The 24,239-nt window shown below is 40.9% G+C and overlaps 1 protein-coding gene across 2 annotated transcripts in view; it reads left to right on the top strand.

Annotated features, from left to right (window-relative positions):
- The window catches only part of ST6GAL2 (ST6 beta-galactoside alpha-2,6-sialyltransferase 2), a 52,976-nt gene that overhangs the window by 1,297 nt on the left and 27,440 nt on the right, over positions 1 to 24,239 (top strand). The window lies entirely within an intron of this gene.

Here is a 24,239-nt window from a genome sequence, read left to right as displayed (position 1 = left end):
AAATCCTGCCATAGCTGCCTAATCGTTTTGTGTGTGGCTTGCTAAGACCAAATGCTGCACTATTGGGAAAAGATGTGCTATATTTGCTGAATGAGAAGCTGTGATAAAGGGTCTGGAGGTGAGGTCCTGTCTGTGTATTCAAACCCAAGGACATTCAGCACTGATTTCTGCAGCCGACAACAAAGAGATGTCTTTGCAGACACCTCTGCTGTAGGAGGCAGGGCTCCTCTTGCAATTTGCTGTGGAAGTGCTTGATTTGGGATCTTGCAAGTGAAGTCTTCAAACTATTTGTAGACAGAAGTCTTCTCTGATGGTATTTAGGACCTCTACAACTCCTGGTGTGCTAGTCAGAGAACTCTTTTCTGTTCTGTGCTTCATCTGGGCAGAGGACAGGATTTCCCAGCATTGTCCACGCTGCACGTTCGGAGTTGGAGGATGTATACAAAGTATTAGAGGTTTGTTGCAAGGTTACAGACCTCTGCATCTATGTTTTGTGATGTATTTTCTACAGAGGAAATGAAAAGAAAGGCCAAACAATAGGGAAAGTGTTAGGAAAAAGTTTATAAAAGTAGCCTAAAGGGATGTTAGAGTTGCATATGTAAACATCCCAGTGGAAAGACATCATGGATAAAGTTGTATGTTCACCTTATCGCTTGTCCTTTGAAATCTGAAAAATGATGGTTCTACGCACTCTTAGGTTAATCATAGAGTTGTGCATAAATAAAATCTGGAGAGACTGTTCCCTGGTTTAAAATTAAGAAAACGAAATAGAAAATAATTGTAAACACTTCAGAATGATATTTTTCTGTTGCAGATTAGTGAAATGCTATAGAACAGTATCCTGTTGGTAGCATCCTAACAATTGCATTGTAAATTGATGCTGTGTGTGCTAGTTACTGCATATACTATTGGAGCATGCTGGATTTGACATAAGTTGTTGGAATGCTACTGGTCCATCAGAAATAGTAAGCAAATCTCTCTGCAGTAAATTTCAGATTGTGTTTTGGAAACTTCTCTGTATTTGCTAAGGAATTGGCTAGTGGTCTACAGAGAAGTACTTGGGCATATGGTATAGGCTCATTTTTCATGTATTTAGCTACTAATGGCATTAAAAGAAACCAAAATATATTAAATACCTCTCTAATATTAATTATCTTATTAAGAAATTGCTGCAAATACTATTAAAATCACAGATGCGTGCAAAGGCTTTGCGATCAGTGTGAAGGCAAATCCAGGAAATAGGGTCAGTGGGAAATCTGTTGATCTGTGAAGGTCTGTTGAGATGCTGTTGTTGCTAAAAAAAAAGAAATTGGTTGCCCCTGTGGCACCAGAACTTTGGGACTTGCTTCAAGGAATGGAAAGTCTGATTTTGCTGCTACTTTTGCAGTGTAGAAATCATTTTTGTTGAGTAAGCCTGTTTCCTCAGCATAAAGGTTTACAACCCTTAAATAGCTCTTCCTGACATTAAGCAGTATCCCTTTCATGTGTTTGAAGTGTGTTAGAAAGGCTGACTGGCAACACTGGTACTGATGAATGAAAAAGAAAGAAATTTACATCATCAGATACTTTCTTTAAATTATTTCCCTTGTTGTTAATTATTACCAAGCATTAGACTGCCACACTTGAATATAATTAATGTAGTAAATGGCTTATTAGGCACCATCTGAACTTTTGCCTTGTTTAATTATAGAAGCTTAGTGCAGTGGCCTGTGTGCAATATTCACCCCAAATAATTGCTTTCAGACTTTTATCTGACCATGGTTATTTTTGGAGCAGCTGCGTGCATGGCTTTTCCCTGAACTTTGCAGTTCTTAGGCTCTCCTTTGCAGTCCTGCCACTACATTTCTAATTTGCATAACTAAAAGCAGTTGAGTTTTGATTTTTCTGGTAGTAATTCAGAGCAATTGTTCTGCATGCCATTCATATGTTAATTTGTTTTGAGCTTCCTTAAAATTTTGTAATTCATATTTGTATTTAGGTACCAACCAATCCATGACACAAATAGGAAAGTTTTAATATTTTTTTTCTGAAAGTTTTTAATTGGTTACTAAAGTTAAGAGTATTTTTTTCAGTGAGACTGTATGTCTTGAAAATGATGCTAAGAATGTAAAAGGAGTGGCACAGGATGAAATTTGCGCCACAAAAAATTTACAATAAAGGGTTCAGATACAGCAAACCCTTCTTCATGTCCTTAATCACATATACTAATTTCATATTAAATGCCATCTTCCTCCAGTAGAACTCACAGTGACATATTTAGAGTGCAAGATCATATGAAAAGCTGACTACAACTACCATATTATAGCTGAAAATAATACAAAAACCTTGATATTTGTTATTGGATTTATGAACATTTTGTATTTTAGATCCAGTCTTTTCTAAGGAGCAACCATAGAAAACTGATTTGCTTGATCAGTAACACTTCTGAAAAAAGCAATCTTGCAAAGATATTCAAACTTATTTTTATCTGGTCTGAAAATTTTACATAGACTAGAAAGAGTGCTTCAGTAGTTGGCCTTGAGGGGAAAGTATGCCAAAATCATTCTGCTTGCTGTATGCTTTTTTTCAGAGATTGTCTCTTTCCAGAAGGATAAACGCTTTAAGGGTTAAATGTAGGGAGCTGTTGTCAGTATTCTTGATGAGGGTTCTTGACCTTGGGAACTTACTCCTGACAGATGCTGTGACAGACCTTGGTCTACAGACCTTCAAAGCCTTCTTTGACACCAGTCACTTTGGAGAGGCCAGTTCTTCCATGCTGCTGGAGTTGGCTAGAGGCTGGGGAAGTGTCACAGAGCTAGGCTCTGAGGTGTGGTGGCCTGGATTGCTGTGATATTTCGTTGGAGATGTGGCCGTGCAGCTGGTCGTGTGTGTGTTACTGTGCTTTCTGGAAGGTTGCATTTAAGAAATCTAAATGTAAGTGAAAAGTAAATGTTATTCATTGCATAGTTCTGCGATTGTCATCAGAATAAGATTCACCACAGGTTTTGTACACTCCACTGTTTATTGTATTAGATTGTATGAATGCTATCCGACAGTAAGGTGTTCTATAGCTAGGGTTGTGAAATGACTGTGAGTGCTCTGAGGACTGAACACAAAATCTTTATAACAACCAAATGGTAGTTCACCGTGGAAAGTTTCTTCTTCCCATGTGATATGTATCTGTCTGGCTGGAAGATATGTGGCCAACCAGATGGAGAGGGCTTAGTGAGATGGGTTTGTTGTGTGGCTTTCTGAATTTGTTCTGTCATTGGTGGAGCCAAAGGTCTGGGAGGGTATAAAATTTGATGAGGTCTCTTTATAGGATCCTCAGTTTAAAGTAGCTCTGCTCAATTCTGTATTTGATTTTGGAGTTGCCTTTCAGTCCATGACTGGAAGGACTAGTTTTAGTCTAGTCACTGTTATATCAGTTTCTCAGCAAAGGTTGTGGTCCTATCTCTATGAAATACCAAGTCTCTTCAGCCCATGATGTTCTGTTTGAAGGACGGGGATATGAGTAAAACCTTCTGTGTATAAAAACGTAGTGATGTGCTTTACAGTCATGGTCCAAAATGCCCTCAAACATTACATAATTGAGTAGTGGAAATTTGACATTCCTCTATGAGACTGATGCCTACATGAGAAAATGCTAGTTAAAAGTGCTGTTTCAACACAATCTGAAAAATGTTGGAGGTATTTTATAATTCACTATGCAAAGCAGGAGGCGTTTTCCTCTGGACTGACAATGGGATATCAAGCCGTTCACCCTTACAGTGCGGCAGGGAAGGGAGGTCAGTAACAAATGAAAGTTGTTACCATCTGATGGCTGTTTAGTCACCTGTGAAATGTGTTTTCTAATAGACAGGTTTCCACATCATAGGAGCAGCAACTGCAATTAAATGAGCGGAACCAGCCCCCTTGTCAGAAGACTCGTACATCGTGCCTCATCTTAGCCTCAAACCGATCCCGCTAGTTAAGTGTTTCCAAACACAGCGCAGGGACCTGTGATTGCTAATGGTGCTCTGTCTGCTGATGGAGAAAGAGTGTGCTGTGGTGTAGAAGGTTTTGGCCTGTCTCTCCTAGAAAGGCTTAATCTGTAAAAGCAGAAAAAAGTAGAACCTGTAGCAGCATCCATGAACTCCTGTCTCCATGTGAGTAAGTTGCTTGCAAAATGTTCAAAAGATTGACTGGGTTTAGAGTTTCATCCTGTGGAAGCATTATAGAGGGCACCCTATATCTCCCAGTGAAGCTAACTGATCATGTCCAGGAATGGTAGTCATCATCATCATGGCTAGGCTTCGTGAAGGAAGATTTGGGAAGGGCTCTACCCACGTTTCTTACAAGCGCACTGGTGGCTAAAGAGGCCAATACAAGATAGACACGTCCGGTTGCAAAAGGCACAGCAGAAAGACTCCTTAGGTGGTATATTCTGCAAGGCACAATTCTTCCTGCGTTGTCTTTTCTCCTCAAGGGTGATCCTGTGTGCTTTCTCAAAAGCATCAGCAGCGTTAGTGTGTCTCCAGACCTCCCGACTGGAGGCCAGAGTAGACCAGTTATGTTGATCAATATGGCCAAGGCTGAGATGTTGTTTCAGGGAGTCCTTGTATCTTCTCTTTGGGGCTCCTCTCCTGCGGCAGCCGGTGGCAAGTTCACCATAAAGCAAGATCTTAGGGAGGCGGTGGTCCTTCATCCTTGAGACGTGCCCTGCCCAGCGCAGCTGTGTTCTCAGCAACATGGCCTCAATGCTTGTGATTGCTGCTCATTCTAGAACAGACCTGTTAGTCACATAATCTGACTGGTGAATGTTTAGGATTGTACGGAGCATTGACAGAAGTGTTCTAGGAGTCCCAGGTGGTGGTGGTAGATGACCCATGATTCAGGTTCACATAAGAGAGTAGACAGCATAATGGCTCTGTAAACACTGATCTTTGTACTTTTCTTCAAGTGTTTATTACACCATACTCTTTTCTAAAGCCTTCCGAAGGCACTGTAAGCCTTTGCTAACCTGTTGTCTATCTGTCCGTCAATCTTACCATCCGAGGAGATGAGGCTACCTAGGTAATTGAACTGCTGGACTGATTTGAGCTCTGATTGACCAATGGTGGTGTGGGGATGATGGAAGACTTCCTGAGGTGCAGGTTGATAGAGAACTTCTGTCTTCTTTAAGCTGACTTCCAGCCCAAAGAGCTCAGCAGCGTCTGCAAAGCAGGATGTTAAACGCTGCAGAGCTGCTTCTGTGTGAGCGACAAGGGCGGCGTCATCAGCATAAAGCAGCTCCCAGACAAGAGGGTTTAAGGTCTTGGTGTGGGCCTTCAGTCGACTAAGGTTGAATAGGCTTCCATCAGTACGGTATCGAATGTAGATACCGTCCTGATCATCGAGGTCTGCCGTGGCCCTTTGGAGCATCATGCTGAAAAAGACTGTGAATAGGGTTGGTGCTAGAACGCAGCCTTGTTTCACACCATTGGATATTAGAAAGGGCTCAGAAAGTGCATTGCCATTCTGACTTGACCGTGCTGATCCTCATGGAGAGAGATGATCATTTTAAGGAACTTGGGGGGACAACCTAAATGTTCCAAAATCTGCCATAGACCTTTTCTGCTCACAGTATCGAAAGCCTTGGTGAGGTCAACAAAGGTTACATAGAGGTCTTTGTTCTGTTCCCTACACTTCTCTTGCAGTTGTCTGAGAACAAATACCACATCTGTGGTACTCCTGTTGGCTCTGAAACCACATCGGCTTTCAGGTAGAATTCCTTCTGCTATAGTGGGTATTAGTCTGTTCAAGAGTATTCTTGCCAGGATTTTGCCAGCAATGGAGAGTAGAGTAATACCACGGTAATTTGAACAGTCTGATTTAATTCCTTTCTTCTTATAGAAGGTGATGATGACTGCATCGCGAAGGTCTGATGGTAGTTCGCCCGGTTCCCAACAGTGCACCACAAACTCGTGAAATTTGGCATGGAGTGCATGGCCCCCATGTTTCCAGACTTCGGGTGGAATGGCATGGTAGTAATTAACTGACAAATTGGCTGAGAAGTCAGTATTAATTTTAACGAATGACTTTTCTTTGAATGCAAGCTCATGCATGCCAATTATAACAATATGGCTATGATAAAATTAGGCATTTTTATTCTTTAAGCTTCAAATCTGCTGGTGTGTGATTATTTTTCCGTTGTCTTAAAACATCTATGTTGTGTGGGGAGTGTCATTAACAGAGGGGAACAAATATACATTGAAAAGAAGTGCTCTTTCTCCCCCAAAATACCCTAAATTCCAACGCAATGTTCAAAGTGGTTGCAAAAATCTTTTCTAGTGGTTAAGGAGTATTTAATGTATTGTATCATACAGTCTGCAAGGCCTCTATTGTTTCAGTGAAGCACACTGGCCTGATATCTAGTCCCATGAAATCAGTGAAAGGTCTTGTATTGCCTTAAAGTGGGCTTAGGGTCTAGACCCCAGTGAGTCCTAGTTTGTTTTCCAGCTGCAGGCTCCTTTCAACAGGAGACTGTGAACTTGTGTGGTAGGAAATGAAGCTCCTAGCAAACGTATCTGAGTTGAGTCATATTTGATGTGTTGAAGAAGCCGCTTTTAAAACCAAATCTGCTTGGGCTAAATATACGAGATGTCAGGGAGAAAGCATTAAGAATAGGAAGAGTGTAGGAATTTTTTGAATAAGGCAGTGTACACTATGTGATGTGGTACTAGCACAGAAATTGCATTAGATGCATTGACAAGAAGCCTTTTTTCTTAAGAACACAAATGTGGTCTATCGGAAAATAAAGCAGTGATATGTTTTTAGATATATAGCTTGGATGCAGTCGTGCAGATGGATGGAAGTTTGTGATCAAAGCACCTTGACTCCACACGCAGACCTTTATTAGCGCAGCTGAAGGGCACAGAATATCAAGGGTGGCTTTGCACTGATGAGTTCCTGTGACTGTAGTGGTGTGGCGTTGACATTTTCTTTATAATATGCCACCTTATTTTCAGAAGCTTATCGTTCACCCATAAACCACATATTCTGATTTAAAGCATAGTTAAAATGTCTACTTAGTGGAAGGAGAAGTTTTACTAAGTATAAAAATAATTGCTTTGATGAAATGGAGAAGAACATGGCATTTACAAGAGACCTCACTTTTTATTTCTTTCATTTTATTGAACATGCATAACTCTCAGTACCTCTAGATTTAAAAGACATTTAGAAAAAGACCTTTAGAAAAATGCAAGTCCCTTTAAAGATTATTTCTTTCATTGTCTTGACAAACCTTGAAAAGTAGTTTCTGTGCCTGCACATTTCAGAAACAGTTCTTAAGGGTTTTATTATGTGCTGAAACATATGTTTATAAAAGAGACTATAACCTGATGGAAAAAGTGTCTTATAATAATAAACCTGTCGATGGGCCATATGCTGCCATCAGTATATTTGAAAAAAATAAATTCTTCTACAAGTGTTAAGTAACTTTACAGCCTGAGTGTTAAGTTAGGGTCAGACTGTGACTTGCCCTCTGTGGATTGAGAGGGAGAGGAAAGTGCCTGCAGACCCTTCTCATGCTCTTTTCATTAGCTCACAGAGTGGCGGGCGGGCTGGAGCTGGGTAGCACCTTTCCCAAAGCTTTGCCGTGGTGCTCTGCAGGTTTGTGCCGACCCAGCACAGGGCTATGTATTTTGTAAAACTTGGTTGAGCTTTGTGTGGTCTCTCCTGAGAAGAGCAAACCTCTCAGGTAGATTATCTGCATTTTAAAGGTGACAGAACAGATAGTTGAAGTCGGTACAAATAAAAGAGCTCTGATAAATCTCCAGTTGGATAAGAAGTATGGAAAAAACCTTCTGTTCTTACTGTCTACTAGGTAGATCATTTCTATTTTATGGATTTTTTTTTAGTGCTTATAGCACTGGTTTTGGATTTTAATGTAAGTGACATGGTCGTTACAAAGTCTTTTGTTTCTGAAGAGCAAAAGTAAGATGCAGTAGGTCAAAGGATATGTCATTCTTAAAAGGCACTTTCTGTGTGGGATCAATGTTTGGTAAATGTAGACACTTTCAAGCCTATTTTACTTTGGATTCACTCACGTAGCTCCTGTGAATGGGAGTCATGCATGTGTGCATCTCAAAAAGAATAGGTTTCCTTGTAACTGAGGAACTTTATGTGTAGGAACATACTTCACCGAGAAGTGTTTTAATGTCCTAATGTTTTCCACCACTGATCACTGTTTTTTTCTTGGCAACTTGTCAGGTCATAGTTATTGTCAAAGGAAATATTACAGATTAAGGAAAATTGTTTAGAGTAGTTGACCATGCTCAAGGTTGTGTCAAGTGATACAAGAGGTTGCCATAGTATCCATTATCAAAATCAAGATTGTGAACAGAGCAGTCCCCATCAGGAGTGAATTCCTTACCCACAGTCTTTCCAGGGTTCATCAAACAAACTACAAGTTTTCTTAGGGGAAATTTGTTTCTTGAGGGCTGAAGTCTTTCCCCGGATGTTCCTGACCAGAAGTCTAATTCCCTATGTTGTGTCTATGTGTACAAAGCTCCTAGTCTAGAAGAGGGCCTTGGAGAGATGGAAGCAGAGATGGAGAATCACCTGCACTAGAAGCACCCAGACCCCAGCATGGATTTTGCAATCACCACGAAAATGTAAAATAGATTGGATCAGTAATCCATGGAGGAGAGGGTACTTGGGAGTTATGTGGATGTTCACAGGGAAAATTCTTTGGGTACATCAGGGGGTATGGACTGAAGGAATAGGAAGAGGACAATAGTAAGTATGAGGAAGAAACCATCTATACCTTGTGTGTACTTAGCTTTCCAAGAGAGGCACTTTGGTACTGGCAAGGCTTGGAAGCACACCAGGACCATTTCTCTTCATCCTGACAAAATGTCTCTCCATGGACTCTATAAAGTCCAGCCAAGTTCTTACACCCCATTGGACCTGAGGGAAGGGTCCTGGGCTTTGGTGCTGCCTCCTGAGCACAGCTGATGAGGTGATCGAGGAGTCTGCAGTGATCCAGGCTGGCTTGCCTACTGTATGCACAAGCCAACATGTGGTGTTAACAACTACACTGCTCAAAATTTGCACAAACCCACATTTAGTAATAAAATAGCTTGCAACTAGTCAAAGGCACCAGTAGTAGCCAAGCAAATTTGGAATGTCTAAGCCAACCATTTTTAAGTTATGTTGAGCCAAAAAAAATTAGGGAACAGTCCAAGAAATGAAGAACACCTCACTTTTCAGGAACTCTCATATCTCCAAGATGCCTTGGCCGATCTACCTCAAACTTTCCAGAGAAGCTTTCCTTGGCGCAAGCCCATGACTCTGAAATTTCATGTGACTGTGTTTTATTTTGTTGAAGCTATGAAGGTTAAAACCAGAGTTTGTAACAGAAGGCTAATCTCTCCATTAGAAATATTTCTGCATAGTTGATATTCATTCCATTGTAATTGTTCACTGCTTGTTGAGGTTGATTGTAATTTTGCTATTTATTTCAGATTTTTATTTTTAAAGGATAAATTCAGAGCAGTATGGCTTGGAACCAAATTGTGCATAGCTGGCTCTAGGCATATGTGGTAAGGCAGAAGCATTAGCCCTGTAACTGCTGGAGAAGAATTTACAGTTGGAGTCCTACTCCCACCATACTATAACTGGAGAGCTTTAAGGAGTGTCTGGTTTGAGAGATCACTATTTAGTACTGCTTTTCCCTCTCCACTTGGTAGAAGAAAATGTCTCTGGCCTAGTTATACTCTCACCTTCAGGCAAAAAATGCTTCTGGTTGATGTCCAACTTGTCATTCAGCGTTTCCCTAATGGCAGCTCCTCCTGTAAGAAGCCATGAAGGTGGCAATAGCCTAAGATGGGGATCAGTGTTCCCCATGTGTGCTCTTGAACTGCTCTTCATTGTATTTAAACATCTGTAGCCTGAAATGTCTAGCTTCCAAAATTGCAATACTTCAGATAGGTATTAGAAAACAGAGAGAAAATATTTGTGGTCCTGGAGGTGCCTTTAATTTTTCAAGTTAGAGGCACCTTAGCATGACTGAATTCTGTAGAGGAGTGGGACCTGGTTGTGCGCCTGCCCTTTCCTCTGCTCTGAATGGTATTTTCTGAATGATGTGAAGACCAAAGCATGCCATTGCATGTACTTACTATTGTTAGATGGAGTCAAATGAGCATAGGGCTTTAATATGCTGTATTTCAAGACACTGAATTAGTTTGACTGAGTCACTTTACAGACAGAGCAAGCAGGGCAGGAACAGATGTCAAGCTGGAATGAGCCCTCACCCCGAGGCAGGGGCTGAGAGTGTTTGAAGTCGATGCTCATCTGTATTTTTCTCTCTGGGGCTTCCCAGGAGAGACTAAGCAGAAGTCAGGAGGCTCCTGAAGAGACAGGGTGCTCTGCATCGCTTTTTGGTAGGGCTCTCTTTCAGGCAGGATCACTCAGCACCTGCTGAACTCTGCAGTCGATGAGGCCAGGAGGTGCTCTGTGTCTGTGCAAGACAGTCTTTGTCCTGTTTGCCATCTCTACTACTGCTGGCTAGCAGGTGTAGCAGAGGGATGTTACTGCTTCTTGCCTAACATACCCCACATGAAACATAAAATTATCTTCCAAGTTACAGCATTATGGTTATTATGGTTTAATTCCTGAAAAAGGGTGTCCATGTAAAATACCGATGAGTAGGTTTTCTATTTGCTCAGGCGTTTTGTTATTAGGAGAACTAAAAAGACCAACAGAGTCACCTAAAAATCAATGTGCCGCTATATAGGGAGCCACTGAGAAGGGTGCAGATAATGTGATCACAGCTACTTAAACCAGTGATCAGATATACCACTACAGTCTGCAGAAGCTGCAAGCAGGAGAGAAACCCTGCTGAAAACTCCCAGACCATGGAATTAAAATTATAAGCCTTGCAGTCCCTGGAATAGATATTGCTCTTGCAAGGTTGTCATGAGATAAGTAGGGACACTAGCACTAACTAGACAGAGTATCCTGTATACATGGGACTTCTGTCATACGAGGCTAGGATCTTTATTTTTGTCAAACTTGCTAGTTGCGGTTGAAAGTCCAGGGTTCTTCACATAGGTATAGCACAAAAACCATAACTATCAAAGAGGAAATTAAAAGCAGACTGTGTAGATATGAGGAGGCATCTCTTGATTCCTGAGTTAGCTCAGACGTCACTGCATGGCACTGGAGTGTCTGCACAGAGACTCCCTATGTGATTTCTTCAGTAAGCAGGGCCCCAATGGAGATGATCACCTCAAAGAATTTTTATCTTCTTGGCATTTCTAGAAATAGTATGTCTGCACTCTTCAGGCTGCAGAGCTGCAAAGCATTGAGTTACTGCTGGTGCTACTCCATCCCATGCTTCCAGGTAAAAGTTTCCAAGGAGTCTCATAAACCCATTGCACAAGCTGAGAGAAGGGAAAGAAAACTGCAAAGCCTGTAATACTGCAATATTATAGTATCGTCTATTGCTGCAATAATCCTGCTGTATTTGGAAGGTCTCAGGCATACCAGCACCATGGTTAATCATACAAACAACCGATAGTAATTCATAGCCTTGACTATGAATTGAGAAATTCAGCATGACTAAGATAGACATCTGATCCAGCTCAAGAAAAGAAGCTCAAGAAAGTAAAGGAGTCTTTCCACAGTAGTTTGCTTTTTGATTGACACACTTTAACCCTGTTTCTGAATTTGCTCACTTATTTTCTAAAGAACAGTTTTAAAAGTATGACACTAAAATAATTAAAATAACCTCCTTAAATCCTTGATATTAGTTCCTTATTTACTGGCTTTTAACATTTTAAGTAAATGAGCCAGGCAATAATACAGCCATGCAAATGCAAAAAAGCTGTTAGATGGACAATACTGGAGCTTTGTGACTCAAAACTATATTGTGAGTGCTGAATCTACTCAGTAAGTATATGTGATAGAGTATTAGGTGTTCCTTCCTTACCACTGAGTTAAAGTCAGCCTCTTTATATGTGATATCTCCCCCCAGTTGTTTGAAATTGGTTATAAAGTATGGTCAGTAACAGCAGAGCAATAGGAGAGTTGCTCATTACTCTGCTGTCCAAGTTTCTCAGAAAGTAATATTCAATACCACATCAGTTCCACTGTGGTTTAGGGATATAAACTGAAATCGAATTTGCTAAACAAAAAAGTTACGGTTTTGTTCTTTGAAATGCAATTTCTTTTTAAGGCAGAGATTCCTCTCGTTTGTTTTCCATCCATCTGAAGTGAAGTTACAAAAGAAGAAAGTTGCAAGTCCCATGTATGAAAAGTACTTAGGGAAAATGTCAAGTGACTTGGAAACAGGCATGCTACATAAAAGTGTCATCAAGAGAAAGACAAATTGGGCAAGACTTGCAGCACTGGTGACTGGTTCATAGGTCTTGGAGACAATTCGGAATAGGAGTACCACTTCTGAGGTTTTGGAAATCAAGAGGTGGTTGTAGTGATATAGTAATGCTGGAGGAGACGCGCGACTGTAGTCTGGAGTCATCAATCACTGGCTGAAATGCTGGAGAAATAGTAGCAGTAGTGAAAGTACATAGACTACATAAAGTATGTATTACTTTTACAGTGTTACGTTTTCCAAGAAAGACCGTGTTTTTAGAAAGCTCATGTCTTATACTAAAAGTCTATTTTTTCCCCAATTCTCTGATACCCAAGCCAAGTGAAATTGATTTTAAACTAAAGACACCAATGTGCCTTTCTTACAACAGTGTGCTTGGCAGAAAAGTGATATATTAGAATTCACATAAGCTTGGATTCTTCAACTCCTGGAAAGGAAACTCTATACGTTATTCGCTGATGGAAACATGGGCTCCTCTACAGTGTGCCCTTGGGCATGTTCTGTTTAAGTGTCTTGAAAATATGTGATTGTTCCTCATGCACTTGTCCATGCTCAGTTTCTTTATGGAGACAGTGACATTTATGGTATCTGCAGTCTGGAATACTGCTTTTGCCATACCTTTTAACCATTATCTCCTTTTACTAAAAAAAAACCCTGGAAGACCTAGGCATGGCGATTGCACAGAAGACTTAGCAGCTACAAATTGTTCACTGCATGTGGTGATAAAGTTAGAAACACTTTAAAGAAATCAAACTCCCCATTAGCCTGATTGGAGCAATACAAATTCGTCTTTTTTAATTTCTCTTCCCTCATGGTATAAACCAATATAAGTCTGCTCGTTCTTTCATCAAAAATGATTCAGACCTGAGGGACATTTGTAATTTGAAAGTAATTAGTAAATAAGTCAGATAAATACTATCCACTGAGAATTGTGAAAGCAATTGTGAAAGCACATTGGATAGGATTCTTAAAGAGCTGTATCAAATTCAAACAATTAAAGATTAAAAAAATTATCAGTAGTTAGTATGATAAGTCCATTTCATCATAAATTAGTTCACTGTTAATAATTTCTGCTGCTTTTGGGGCAATCTGAAGAGATATAGAAAACTAAAAAAGTAGTTAAAATAGAAGAAAATCTGTAATAGCACAGCATCTTGAGACTAAATTGTGGCAGTATCCAGCTTCCTGATTTGCAGTAGGATCTCGGAGTATGTGCTTGCAGCCAGTGCTTGTGTGCAAATGCCATCAGTGGAGTTCTGGGTCCAGAGCTGGACCCCAGGTCTGTGGGTGTTGTTACTCTTTCCCCAACTAACTTTAAACAATATTTCTCTTGATTCTTGTAGGGCATAACATGTTGTCTGCCTGCTTGTTTAAGAAAAGCTCAGTAGTGCTCATTTTCTTATGCTGAAGTCAGAAAACCCAGCTTATTCGGCTGCTACTGTTCAGAGATTTGGGCTCTCTAAGTGAAAAAGCAGAATCTGAGGTACAGGATATGTTTGAAATAATGTGGTTTGTAAGTAGACCAGTCTACCACTGCTTGTAAGTTCATCTTAAAATCTTTAAATCCCTCTACCTAAATGTCACTTCAGGATTGTGAGGTGCTACAGGAGAAACCTTTGCATCAATGGATGGGGTAATGGGAGCACACAGAGCCATTATTCCATGGAAAGAGGCTGGTGTCTCTCATGACCCTCCAGCATCTGTTAGATATAATATCAGGTTTCATATTTGGGGGCTTATATAATAAATTCACTATAGTTACTGGAAGTACTATGAAATTGTGTGATGCATTAAAATGGATTAAAACATATATACTGTTCCCATATAGAGTTCCTTCTGCTTTATTGGAATGGAGAATTTGGTTTAATCAATTCATCAGACTGGGTTTGGTGATTGATGGGTTTACTACTAGTAGCAAGTTTCCTACCAGTGAGTGTGGATTACCAGCACTTTGCTGTACTGCCTCGTGTCCTAACATTGATAGATAAGAATTTTACTCTTTTACTAGAGCAGAGCAGGCGCAACAGAATATTTTGCACAGATACTGAAAAATTTGAAGAGTTTGGAGTAGATTGAACATTGCTAAGCTCCAGAAAAGGAGTCTCGTCACTGCTCAGCATCATTTATGATTGCTGCTAGTATATCTGTTTGCATTTTTATACCCATCTTTAGCATGAACTTCAATGCATTTTTCTCCAACTGTTTCTCCAACAGTTAAAAAACATTCCTAACTTGATGAAAGCAGGAAAATTTTGTTTTGCTTGCAGTCATCTTGTGTAGTATTCTCTGTATCTGCTATAGAAGTTTTAACTGTTATTAAAACATCTCTACTAACATAGCGACTAGAAATATAGATGTAAATCAGGAAATAAAAGCAAGAATTGTGAAAATGTTAGAAACATTAAGCATTAGTTTTTACATCAGACTAATTTTTTTCCCCCCATTTATTTAGTATCCGAATGGGATTGAAGACTAAACCCCATCAGCAGAATAGATTTGACAGGATTGGGTGTTGCTGAGGAATCAGTCTATGTTAAAACAAAGATTTCTTTTTCAGAACAGTCTCTTTTCATGTTGGCAGAGACAACCTTCGTCTGATTGATTTAGGGCAGTGAATTGGCTTCACTTTATTACTTGCCCTGTGCCTTAAGCACTTAAAAGATGCAGACAAGGGTTGGGGCTGTATTATCCTAGGCAAGGAGGAAAATCACATAAACATTCATCTCCACCCTTGTGAACTTTTTTTCCTGATTCTCCAAATGGTTGGCTTGAATGTTACCAATAGCTTTTCTAAATGGCAGACAGTACCACTATGAACTCATGTTCCCTGGGAATGCCACGAACCTGAAGAGAAGCAAGCACTGTCTCAGAAGACGCTCCCTGGGAAAGCAAGTAGGTGGGTGGATGTGCTAGGGGAGTGTGGGCAGACCTCAGCTACTCCTTGCCACAGCTGAGAGGGGGTGTTCCCATGGATGCTGAATTGTCAGTGTGCAGCAAGGGGGAGGGGGAAGAGGAGAGGAAGAAAACAAGTTTCAGATGTTTGTGACATCTTCCTGATCTGTGCCGGGCAAGAGGATGCACTTTATCTGCATCTTCTAAGCAGAGTGTGCAAAAGACAGGCAAGGGTTTACATGTCTCGACTACTTAAAGGCAATCTTGAAAGGGTATTCTTTTAATGAAATCAGGAATAATTCAAAGGCCTGCCTGTTGGCTGAAAACCAAGAAGAGACATAGCCATCAACTGAAATACTAGGCAATATTTTAATGAAAATTTTGACAATCCCATCTGTTGAACAATTGAAGGAAAGGAATATATTGCATATATACTGGTTAGCTTCAGGTTTCAAAGTCAGTATTTAAATTGAGACTTTACTTTAAAGGCATGACAGAAACCTCTGCCAAGTATCTTGGAAAGAAAAGTATTTACTCTTCCACAGATTCATCTATAGTAGATCTCAAAACACAAGGTTTCAGATTTTGTTGTCTTTTATGATGGTGAAAATGATCATCAAATGGTAATTCCATGGTTACATCCAGTGAGGATGGTCTCAGAATCTTATCCCATCATTTCAACTTTTATAACAAAAACAATGAATGCAAATAATCTTGAGAACTAGCCAGCTGTCTCCCTTCTGACCTCAGTTTCTCACTGTTTTAATGGTGTCAGAGATTTCAGAGACCCTAATGTTTTTTCTGCTACTTCCACCTTGTTAAGCCAGTTGTATTTGTAGGGAATGAATGGCAAGTGCTGGGAGAAAAGGCTATGAAAAATCCAACCAACAACCTTGCTTTGTAACTATTGCTCATACTGGTTTCACAATGGTAGTTGTTAAAGATCCTGTTTCTCTGCAAAATTTCCAGGCAGGTAGAATTCAGGTTCCAGTGGTTCGTGTCAGATTACAAACAGCTGTATCCCCTACAGAAGAGATTTCTGTTGATCTAGTCATAGTTTAAGCTAATATTGCCCAGAGCCATGCATAAAACAGTGCCAGAACAGAGAGAAAAAAAAGAAAAAAAATACTAATACCACTTTATTTTGCTTTATGAAGCCAAACAAAACATCCCAGCTAGTGTAAGTTGGCTTATTATCAGCATAGTCATGTTAAATATTAAAATATACAAAAAGGGGAGGGGAATTATTTCAGTCCAGGAAACTTCATTTTTAGATTGTAATGTAACAAGGGCAAAACTGACTTCATACTTCAGTTTGGCAGGCCTTCTTCCAGGGTGAAATTTTTTATTCAAGCTTTTAGCCTAAGGCAAATAAGTGCATAGAAGGCATGTTGTTTGTATGTATGTATGTAAGTATATAGAAATGAGACGTTAACAATGATGATTTTCTAAATGGCCTCCTACAATTATTTTGCTAACATAAAACAAATAGAAATTGGCACTGAGATACAACTGAGAAATAAGTAGCAATTTGTTACAATTTGTCCTATTTTAGAGTTTTTAAAAAAGGGCAGGCTTGCTTGCTTTCTGGAACAAATGTAAAAATACAAACTACAGTCTAATAAAGAAGTTAGTAATAAAAAGGAAAGCAAAACTGTGCCTACAGGCTTAGAAACATACAGTAAGAACATACTGGCAGATGTAAAATATACTGCTATATTGAGATCTGGATAATCAGTATATCTCAGAAATGTTACTTTAGAATAGAAAATGAAAATTCTCCAAGCACTTCTGCCTGGAAGAGTTAGCGAATTTGGTCAAGTTTTTTTGTGATAGAATTGAAACAGACCTTTTGTAACTGTGCTCTCTGTTCATGTGTGCGTTAGCATAAATGTTTCCTTCTTTCAGGATGCAATTCAGATTGCCCTTTTTCAGTGCAATTACTGCTGTGTTAAGTTCAAGTGATATAGCATCTAAAAACATTTATGGAGCAAAGAAAAGAAGCCTTTTATTCTAACCTTGCCAAGAGCAGAAATAAAATGAGCTGTTGTGCTGGAAGTGTAGAACTGCATGAGGATTTGTAACGTCCTATTTCTCGTGGTTTAGTCTTGTGTGCAGCCTGAGATTTGTGTGATTTAATGAGACTGTGATTTGTTTATCCTGTCAAGCTTTAAATAAAAAACCCTCAGAGCACTTCCTTCCTTTTTTGAATTATGTGTTTTTGCAAGTATGGTATCAAAAGCTGTCCCTTAAAAAGAGGGAGGGACCAAATACAGTTATGTTTGTTGGCTGGGTTTTTATTTCTTATGTTTTATTAGACACTGAGTAGTACTATCCATTTCTCTGCATCTCTCTGTCTTGTTTTGGGGCATGAAGATGTTCTTGCCATCCTGTTTAGTTACACATGACAACAGAACATAAGCACAGGCTGCTTCTGAACTCTTGCTAGGGGGAATGGGATTAAAATCTTATTCTTTGGGCAGGGAAGAATAAGTCCCATAGAAAACCAGGCTGTGCTGAAGATGGGCATAAACCCCTGCTTGTGTTGTGGGTCCTAAGGCACCATCTGTGCCTGTATTTTGGAGCATCTCTGTGTGGGGTTTGAAGTAACATTCACAGGGGAAAATATGTGCAGCTGTTTTGGGTGCTAATTCATTGCAAAGCTCAGTCCAAGGGTGCTCTGGTGCAAGGGCTGTGCTCCATCTACAAGGAACAGGGTCAGTGCCCAAGGGTCCCCTTTCCAAGCACAGGGTTGGCAGGAAGCAGCACATTAAACTGGGATGGACTGTCCAGAATAAGAGGGAAAGACACAGCGCAGGTCCTGCCGCTCAGGCAGACCTCCCACCTGCTGAAGGAACATGGTGGCCTCTTTGCCATTTGTTGATTGGGAGAAACAGGGTAGGATGCTGAGGTCCAGAGCCTGCCCTCAGCAGTAGAAGGCTCTCCTGGTGCTTCCCCAAAGGGAAGGTTGTGATCGTTCCAGTGAAAGGAAGTTTTCACTTCCAGTTCTCACCCCCATAGTGCTGAGGTGTCCCTGTTTCTGGCAGGTATTGTTTTGCTCTTCCACTAGCACTATAAGCATAGTTTATTTTAGTCTCTCTGCCTTTCTATCCTCTATGCTGCCCTACAGGCGGACTTTCTTCCCATCCAGCCCAGTGCCACAGCCTTCCTCAGCCCTTGCTTCTTCCTTCCTGTGCTGTGTTACTCACTTTCTCCTCATTGACCTCACTGCAGCAATAAAACTAAATACCTTAATAAGGTGGTTATGTATGAATGCAGTGTGCACAAGTAAGTGATGGCCATTAGTCTGGTCACCTTGTTTACACACCTGCCTTTTATCTTCAGCTAGCTTGATGTTTCAGCCTGCACAGAGTTTGGCTTCGCAGGACCTTAATGGTGATCAGATCCTCTGGGAACAACTGCAGTTCCTCTGCAAGCTGCAGTTTTTGTGAAGGAGCTGCACAAAGGTAGCACAGAAAAACCACGTGCGGCTCTGTGGTTTGTTCTGCAAGAGAACTGCTGAGGTCTTAGAGTGGAACCAGCTAGGATGGTGTTTGTACAAAGCTGGATTGTATTCAGTATGCCATAACTGTGCAGTGGCATACTGAATTTTGCTTTGGAAAAGTGACTTGCACTGTCTTTGGATATCTGCGGTGGTTTTGTACTGATGTAGATGAGTTGATTCCCCCCCCCCCCGCCCCCCCCGCTGTTTGGATTAAAAGGCAGTGCTCTGGCAGCTGAAATGTGAGCAAAACCCATCCAAAACACACTGGTAGATCTTCAAGGGTAGAAAAGATACTTCATCTGCTTCTTTACTGTGTGTGAGGGTATGCTAGGGACTGTGGCCAAAGTGGTGATTTCTGCACCCCTGTCCATGGTGGAACCAAACTCCACTGGCATTTGCAATAACTTGAAGCAGCCTTGAACCTTTGTGTCCTGCTGTGAACAGGGCCAGGACATGACAAAGGTATGGCAAGTGCAAATGGCAAAAACAGGGGTCAGAAATAGAAAAGGCTGAGTGCAGGTAGTATGTGGCTATGTGAGGGCCTCCTTGAGAGGCCGTGGGGGGGGATTTGAGTTATGTTGTGAAAATTGCTTGTTTTCAGCATAACTCTGTGACACTGCTGCCCCTTTGTAATTTTGATTAAAGAGCCTGGAAGTAATTTACACTGAAGTTGTACTGAATTTCACATGAAGTGGTATGTAGTGCATTTCTGTAGAAAACCTCAGTTAGAATAACAAGACTGTGATTGGCTCATAACCAGTCTGGAAGAGACAAAGAGGTTGAGTTGTCTCCCCTGACTTGAAATCTGGGAGGAGATCCTGGCTGGAGTGGTGAATCTCAGGGAATGTCAGAGTGAGAGCTGCTGTCATGGCTCCTGAGAGAAGCTGCTGCAAGTTGAGTAGGTGGAGGTTGTCCCCCGAGGTGCAGTCAGTCACTGCGAAGCCAGGTTTTCTCTGACCATTGCTGCCATGTTGAACATTTCCATTGGTGGTGGGAAAGTCTATATGTGAAGGCTAAGAGCTGGTACAGCTATTTTTACTTCCCTTCTGTCAGCCTACACTCAAATAACCTGTTGTGGTCTCTGGACTGTGCAGGTGGCATTGTGGGCTGTGGGAAAGTGATAGCTGGCTTTGATGCTAGGCAGCTTGAACTTTATGGTGGAGGGTGGAGAGTAGATATCAGATGCATAGAAGATAACTTTGACCTCCCACTAAAACCCAGAGATTGATGCATCTAAGCCCCCAGTCTCCTGCAGAATAATCTAGGACACGTTCCTTGACAGAAACCCCACTGAGCATTTCTCCAGCTGCCAGGTTGCCAGCTCAAGTGAGTTTTACTGCAAGTTTCACTATATTTGGCAATTTTCTTACAGCCTAAGCTCCTGGAAGTGGGTCATTAGTAAAAATAATAAAAAAAAAAAGTCACTCCACCACCTCCCCTTTTACTTGAAATCCTAGGTTTTATTAGGGGACCTGAGAACAGGCACACTGTCTGCCTGCATCCTCAAAAGCAAGAACCTGAGACTGCGCTTTCCAAATGTCCTAGCTTGGGATGCCTCGTTTAGTGGTGATTCAGGTCAGCAATACCATCATTTGAATGCCTAATTTTTCCTAAGTATATAACTAAAATAGGTTTAAAAGGCAATACTGGGGAAAAAAAATCCTGCTTCTTTGGTTTTGGGTGTTTTTTCTTCACTTCAGAAGACATTGTTTTAGGTTGCCACAAATAATACTATATGCAGCTTGACTCCTCTGAATAATGTTGAAGGAAAGAGCCAGATTTATCAGGACTAAGAAGCAAGTTGTCCAAAAGAGATTCATTAATTAGGAGGCATAACCACAGCCAATAAGACAAATACCCAGGCCATCCACAGACTAATATACACCGTTTGGCAGTCACCACTCCCCACAGTCTTGCCTGTCTGTTGCTGACTACTGTGTGGCTTCCACCGCAGAAATGATGCGATAACACTAAAACCAATTTGGCACTCCCTACATGAGAGGACGAGTGTATTCCCCACCCTGGAAATGCAGCCTCCAGCCGTCTTGCCCTGTGCCAGAGGTTTCTTAATACGCTGGAATTAGCTGACTGAGAGATGAAGCAAACTAAAGGAGCATTTGCTGTCTGTTCAGGCCGCCTAAGCTTTCCATCAAGTAAACCTTGGTCTGATTCTCAGCCCTTTGGGAATGGTTGCCCACGGCTAACATTTGCTACCCCAAATAACCCTGAGGTGACCTTCTCGCTGTAAAGCTGCAGCCAAGAAAAACCCTGTTTAACATAACAGTGCACATCTTAGCACATCAACTTGAACCATCCTGACCTCTGAGCTGCCAGGGTCTGTACAAATTAATTTTAACAATAGACAGTGTTGAAAGGAAGGAATGTTTCAAAGGAATAAAAAAAATCTCCCTCATCCATCTCTTCTCATTTAAGAAGTAGTCAGGAGGCCTACTTCAGAAAAATGAAAAGTGCTCCTTGTTGCAAAACAATGGGCTTTATAAAGGGAGGGGGAACTCATTGGTTTCTTGCGTCTTAGCATAGCAAAATGAAATTTCCCACAAGTGGGTGCCGTTTCTTGAAAATCAGCCTTTAATTTTCACTGGGGAATTGCCTTTATTTCCTGGGATACATCAAAGATACCACTAGGGTTTGCCTTTCTTTTTCATAGCTGCTGCTAGTATTTCTCTTAAGCAAATAAGTCTCCCCTTTCTGTCCACTTCACTGGTTTGTACCTTGTCTAATGTTTTCTGTGGCTTTTGTGCAAACAACCAGACTGGGTAAGAAAAAAGCTGTTCTCCATATGGTAGTTGGAACTGAAATCAGTTAATGATTGAAAGAGCCCATCAGAAGGGAGATATGTAAGAAAATGAAATCTTCAGCCTCTGGGGCAAACAGGCTTATTATTTCTGCTGAAGAGGAAGCTGGGTTGGGTTAAGTCTTGGGTGTTTCCCCCAGGGGTAGACTTATTCCTTTGGTCCTCCTTAGCAAGAGCTTTGACTCCAGCAGTCTCCGTTGTCTGTAAGTAGAGAGGATTATTATGGCAGGGATGGTGAAGCTGGAATGAGAAACGTTAATGATAATTTAAAAACTTGTGTAGAATTGCTTTAACAGTTTGGAAGCTGTATGATGAGCGTAAATAAGAGAGAGATGGAAGTTTATTCCTGAAGCATCCAGTGAATTTCAGTAATTGCACCCATGAAGCCACCTGTTTTTATTTATTTGGCCAGTGTAATTCATTGCAATCATCATTTCTGGTGTCCTACACAAATGTTTTTTTCTTTTCAATTGAGATGTGCTGCCTTCAGCAGCACAGGGCGAGAATCCAAGTGCATCCCCAGGTGGTAAAGAGGAATATACCCCTGTGAGCAGCGCAGGGGTCTGCTGCCAGCGGGAGGGTGGTGGGGAGCATGCGAAAGGGCTGCCCTCTCCTCCCAGACATTCTCAAAGTCAGAGACTGTGAGGTGTGAGAAGCTGCAGGGGCTGAGGGGGAGAGGACTGGATGTTTATAGTAGAGGGAGATAAGATAAACTGATATTTCTCTGGACTTAGTGCAGCTTTCCACACACAGCTTTCAAGATCCTGTGAGGTTGTAGAAGTCCTCTTGCAACTAATACAGTAATGACCTTGAATTCATTTCCAGCTCAGCTGCACTGCTGGAGGACAAGGCATTTCTTGTGAGCAAAAAAACATTAAAGCAGCACAGAGATTTGCCTGCATAGCTCTGGTCTTCAAGAGATTTGAGTATCCTTTTTGAGGCCCCACTTGCAACGAGGAATTGCAGATAAGCTTCTGTGGTGGCTAATGTGTAAAGTTTTTGGATTTATTCTCATTGGTCCCTCTCCTTTTTGCTTGCAGTGTTGACAAATATACTGTTGTATGCTGTTTTTTATTTTACACAGATGATTTTTTTCTGCACAAAGAAGGTAATCATATGCATGCTTATATGTCCATGCTGACCAAGATGAGTGTGCTTTCATGACCTCCTAAGTGTTGGGGGTGGGGGACGGAAATTAGTTTACCTTAATTTAAAAATAATTAATAATGCATCTCAGTCCTTTGTCAGATTGTAACCTGAATATTGAATTTAGGAGTCCTGACTAATTTTTTATGCTGAGGCAGTCTGCTGCACCAAACTCATGCGATCACAGACAATTAGAAAGTTTTGTAGTCTCGCACCTGAAGTAAGACTAAACCTTTTGGTTTCTTATCAAAACATTCTGTTTATAAGATACAACAAAGCTTGGGAAAAAAATTAGAAAAACATGAGATTTTGTTATGGATTATCTTTAAATTGTGGCTGGACTTGTTACGTGACTCAATAACTCAGAAAAATATTAGTGACCTCTTCCTTTATAACTTTGACTTCCTGCAAGCTTATCTGTTAAAAAGATTATGCAAGATGCTACCATTGCAATCCTGTAAGAAATGTATATTCAGCAGGAGAAACATCTGACTGAGCAAAGGCTAACTTACACAGTGGTTTGGAAGCCACGTGTTGAAAAGTGCTTGGGAAACGTATCAGGGAAAATGATAACAAGGGATGGAAGCAGTTCAGATGGGTGAAGAATGCTGATTTAAAAATGCAAACCATCTGAACACTGATGAGTGGGCAGGTTGCAGTAAGTTCAGGGCAGACCTCACTTGCACAACAGCCATATATTGTAAGGCAACTCCCACAGGACATCACCTGCAGTGATTTAAAATTAGAAGAGGGGGGAGTGTCGAGGTACTGCAGAGAAAAATCTTGCAGCAGCAGAGTACAAGTAGGAAATGGGTTAGTTGGAGTAATAGCTTTCTCCCATGTGGTTTCTGTGAGCCAAGCCAAATGTGTGTGGAGCACTGGGTTATCACAGTCATGATTTTTTTTTTCAGTGTATTAGAAATGAATGTGTTTGCAATAAAATTGTGTCATCCAAGTGTAACTTTATGAATTCTCTCTCTGTTTGGACATTGCCTTGAGCCAAATGTTCTAGGCTTTTTCTAGATCGTTAAAATAGACTGTGTTTGGAAATGTAATACTGCAGTCTCACATTCTCAGGAGGTCAGCAGAAATGCTAGCCTGAATTATCCCTGTTAATACAAAACCTGCAGTTTGTTCTCGCCTCTGCATTGTGGTAGGCGATTTCCCTGTTTGTGCTGAAGCAACTGGCTGTGTGACCACACTGTGGTGGATAAAGGGGCTGACCCAGTTTAAAAAAACCCCCAACAAAACAAAACTAAACCAAAAAAACTCCTCTAACATGTATTTCCTCTGCTGTATCAGTTTACTGGTTCAGTTTGTAATATGCCAGCCCCATACACAGGGGTATTGGCAGCAGCAGAGGCACATTGCAGGAATATGGGACAGAGCGGGGAACATCTTATACTGGTGTTATTACTGGGGGTTTTTTTATGTGAAAACACAGCTTTAGTTATAGCTTTGATCTAAACTTTGCACTTAGCTTTGATGTACTTCAGCAGCTTGCAGAAAGGTGACAGCATATGGTGATTGGGTTTGGTCCCTCG

This window comes from Pseudopipra pipra, chromosome 2 (genome assembly GCF_036250125.1).
Source record: "Pseudopipra pipra isolate bDixPip1 chromosome 2, bDixPip1.hap1, whole genome shotgun sequence".
Taxonomy (NCBI): Eukaryota; Metazoa; Chordata; class Aves; order Passeriformes; family Pipridae; genus Pseudopipra; species Pseudopipra pipra.
This window is presented reverse-complemented; position numbering and strand designations above follow the sequence as displayed.